This window comes from Octodon degus, unplaced genomic scaffold, assembly GCF_000260255.1.
Source record: "Octodon degus isolate 3935 unplaced genomic scaffold, OctDeg1.0 scaffold00166, whole genome shotgun sequence".
Classification (NCBI taxonomy): Eukaryota; Metazoa; Chordata; class Mammalia; order Rodentia; family Octodontidae; genus Octodon; species Octodon degus.
The window spans coordinates 2,625,774-2,630,301 of record NW_004524742.1 but is presented as its reverse complement, the minus strand read 5'-3'; the positions used below and the strand labels follow the sequence as shown (position 1 = coordinate 2,630,301).

General features: G+C 38.9%; 1 pseudogene; it reads right to left on the bottom strand.

The window, feature by feature from the left end:
* Positions 1 to 2,717: 2,717 nt before the first annotated feature.
* LOC105743780 lies at positions 2,718 to 3,005 on the bottom strand (annotated as a pseudogene).
* Positions 3,006 to 4,528: the final 1,523 nt, after the last annotated feature.

Below are 4,528 nucleotides of genomic sequence, written 5' to 3'. Positions count from 1 at the left end.
GGATCTTGCCCTTGCCTAAGTAGAATTTCTTCACCAGTGAGGCAGTTGGCTAAAATTTTTAATAGGGGGTCATTTTCATTTCTTAAATATCAATGAAATACATAATACAAGGAACTATTTATTATGTACACTACACAATAAGAAACATTCTTTGGGGCTGAGGAGAAAGTTCAGCAGTTCAAGTGCCTCCCTGGCAAGTTTAATGACCTAGGTCTGATCCTTGATACCATGCTGGCATAGGGAATCCCAGGGGCACCATAATGGCCACCGAAACTGGTGGTGTTGTGTGTGCCTATAATTCCAGCAATGGAGAGGTTGTATCAGGAGGATCACTATGAATCCAAGCTGCATAGCAAGAACCTGTATCAATTAATTAATTAATTAATTAATTAATTAAAAATTAGGCACATTCTTTGTGATAACTGAACTTATAGGCTAGGGAGATAGCTCAATGGAATAAGCCTGGCAAGCACAGGGTCCTGAGTTCAATCCCTGGTACCGCAAAAAAGAAAAAAAAAACCTGACCTTATAATCTTAAAAAGTAATACCATCATGCACAATAAAATATAAAATATTTGGTAATCCACTGAAGGACAATTATAATGACTATTTAGCTTATTTAAAATACCTCACATACTGTTATAAAAAGAAATAGATTTATTTTGTTTCAACAGCAGAAAAACGATCTACAAGAGGGAACTGGAGGGAGATTATCAAAGCCAGCATTTCCACAGGGTCATTCCCTAGAACACTGATTCTTCAAGTACATTTAAGTAGAATTTCATGTTCATTTAAATTCAAGAAATGAATGCAGTATTTCATAGTCCAGTGGAGTACTATCCAGGAAGCATACTATAATACCTAGAGAAGTAACAAGGACCATTAGAATCAGGTAAACCTCATTAGTCATAGATTCCCATATTTGCAGATATGTCATATTAACATTTATTTGAATAGACGCTAGGCTTTCCAGGCATTTGTGAACATTTAAAGTGGAGCATAAGCTTTGAGTCACCAATCACCCATTCTAAACCAACCTAGGACAACTTGTTTCAGTGCTCTTACTATAAACAAGTGTCCTTTGTGTTTTCTATTTAGTGCCTTATTAATTTAATTTTGGGGGGTTTTGGTGATCTTGCTCTTTTAAAAATGCTTTCCAGACATTTTAAATGCTGCCTAGTGTTCCTGAGCACAGGCTATGGTATGGATTATGGAGCAAATGTGTTAGGTAAGGTATGTTCAGGCATAAGATATTCTGTTTGCTGTGGGTGCAATCGTAATGAATCAATAATATACATTAAATGAAGCATGCTGAGGCAGAACTACATCTGCTGGTACTGAGGGTCTTTGGTAATCATAACTAATCCTTTTTCATATTCATAAATGAAGAAAGAGAATCGGTTCTAAAGAAAAACTGAAAATTTTATATTTTTTTGTTTTGAATTTTTTTCCAGTTGGTTGGTTTTCTTTTCACTCCAAGTCTTCAAGATTTGTATGTAACATCTCCTGTAGGCTGAGTGCTTCTGTTTTAACGTTTAGATCTTTCATACATTTTGAGTTTAGTTTAGTGCATGGTGATAGACATGGCTCTAGTTTTAGTCTTCAGCATGTGGAAAGCCAGTTTTCTCAGCTTTATTTATTAAAATATCTTCCAATGAATATGTATGGTGCCCTTGTTAAAGTAAAGGAGGCTGAGTTGTTTGTAGTTGTATCTGTACTTCTTAATCTTGTCCATCAATGCTCACATCCTCATGTTTCCTCTTTGCTAGTGCTGATTTTATCATAGTAGCTTTGTAGTAGGATTGCAAGTCAGGGATTGCAGTGCCTCCTGCCTTGCCTTCGGTGACCAGGATTGCCTTTGCTATTCCAGATCTTTTCTGGTTCCAGATAAATTTTAGGAATGTTTTCTCTAGCTCTGTGATGTATGCTAATGTTATTTTACTTGGGATTGTATTAAATCTTTATAACACTTTTAAGGATATGGCCATTTTCAGTATGTTGGCTCTTCCTATCCATGAACGTGTAATATCTTTCATTTTCCTGAAATCCTTTTCAATCTATGTTTTTTACTTACTGCAATTTTCAATGTATAGATATTTTATTTTGTTTGTTAGATTTATTCCTAAGTATTTCATTTTTTGGATACTATTGTAAGGAGTATGGTTTCTCTAAATTTTCTCTCAGTGAGTTTGTCATTCCTTTACAGGAATACTATTGATTTTTGAGTGTTGACTTGGTATCTAGCTAGGTTACTGAATTTGGTTATTAAATCTGGAAGTTTAGTGACAGATTTTTTAAAATTTATTTTTATTTTTTATTATATATTTAGTACAAGGTCTACAGGGTCTCACTACACAGATCGGACTTGTAGGGATTCTCTTGTTTTCAGCCTTCCAAGCTCTGGGATTACAGGCACTCACCATCACTCCCAGTCTCAATCACCTTTGGAGCACATATCAAGGGCAGGGCCAGCGTGGCACACCAGGTCTTGCATCTGCCTAAGCAGGCACTTTAATCCAGTGAGCTATCTGGCTGGACCTTAGTGACGGAGATTTTGTGGTCTTCCATGTACACTATCATGTCTTCTGTGAATAATGATAATTTAACTTTTTCATGTCCTATCCTTATTTCATTTGTTTCTCTTTCTGGTCTAATAACCCTGGCTAATGATTCCTGGTCTGTAAGAACAGAGTTCTGGAGTAGTTGCAGTTTCCCTTTTAGTAGACCCCTCCTGTCTTTTGCTGGAACACCTCAGTTGAATCTTCTTCCTCCAATCCCAGCTGTGCAGGTGTGTCTGTTTCGTTGATTGGCTGTCCATCAAATTAGAATTTGATCTGCCTCATTGACAAACCCTGTCATTCACAATAGGCTTTCATGAGTTTACAAAGTGGTGTATGTCTCTTAATCTTAAAGTGCACTACAGAACCATGTTGCCCCACCACCTTCAAATTAATTTGATCTTTGTTCTTAGTCTTGACTCCTTCTTTGGGCTTTTCATTGGCCATAGTGAATGCCCACATCTTCTTAGCTACTGCTTCACAAAAGAGGTGCAAGTTCCACACCAAATGAGCACACAAGCAGCACCAGGAGCAGCAGAAGGAGGAAGCAGCAGTGGCCAAGGGGAGAAGGCACACCTCCCATAGGTTTTATTTGTCTGGTCTTGTGATGAATTTCTGGAATCATGATTATTCTATGTCAGGGTGTAGATTTATTTTGGTTGTAGCTAATTGGAGTTTTATATGTTTCACTTATGTCTAAGTCATATTCTTTTCCCTTGTTTGGGAAATTTTCTGCCACTACTTCTGCAAATAATATTTTTATGTCATTTGTACTGACTCATCTTTTGTTCACATGTCAGTCTTATATTGTTTTCCTTTCCATCATCTTATAACTCTTGAACTATTATTTCTTGGTTCCTTTTTATTTTTAAGAGCTCTTTCCTTTTGTAAGTGTTTAGCTGCAATGCTGTCCTCAGTGTGTAAAAGTCTATCTTCAGTTTTGCTCAAGTATTTTTCTAGTTTTAAATGAAATTGTTAATTTCCTGGATATCTTTGAATCTGCTTCATGCAGTCTAATTATTTCCTATGTTGTTCATTCAAGGTTTCTATCCTTTTATGCTTCTCAATTTTGTATCTATGATTTCTTTATATATGCTGAGCAATTCTTGCACTATGGTTGTTATTTCATTTTTTACATGACAGAGTATTTCTGATATGATTTCTTCTGTCACTTCCAGGAGTTATTTCTTTACTTTGGTTGCTATCATTTAAGAAATTATAGGTGTGTGACTTCTAATTTCTTTTATATCAGTATCTGTTGGATTTTCTTTGGGTGAGCTGGGGATTTGAGATTGCATTTTGTTCCCTCAGGCCCTTGTGCTTGCCAGGGAAGCACTTATGCCACTGAGCCAACTCCCCAGTGACTTTTTTTAAACTTTTTTTGTTTTTGGAAATTTTCTATTTAAAAATTTATTTTGATTTCTGTGATGATCCTTGTGAGTTTTTCTAGTAGGTAGTATATCACTAGCATAAAGTTTCTCTAGGAAAATTCTGTACTTCAGGGATACCTTCTTTGTATAGGAGATTCTTCATTTGTGTCTGTCCCATAACCCTACCTTCTCAATTAATTAAGAATGGGATGTGCTGCGGAGAGCTTCCTGCTACCCTGCGCCTGCGGGACCAGTCCCAGCCCAGGTGCAGCGTGGGCCGGACCCTCTCCCACCCCCATGGGCTGCCCCCACCACTCCGCAGTACCTCCCCCGCGCCCCCCGGCGCCCAGTAGGAATTTCTGCCGAGTTCCTGGAGCCCCCAGACCCAGCCCTAGCCCAGGTCAGGTGAGTGTGCGGAGAGCTTCCTGATACGCTGTGCCTGGGCTGGGACTGGTCCCAGCCCAGGCGCAGCTTGGGCCGGACCCTTTCGCACCCCCTTGGGCCACCCCCCACCACTCCGCAGTACCTCCCCACCCCGCCCACCGAGTAGGAATTTCTGCCGTGTCCGGGAACCCCCAGACGCAGTCCTAGCCCAGGTCC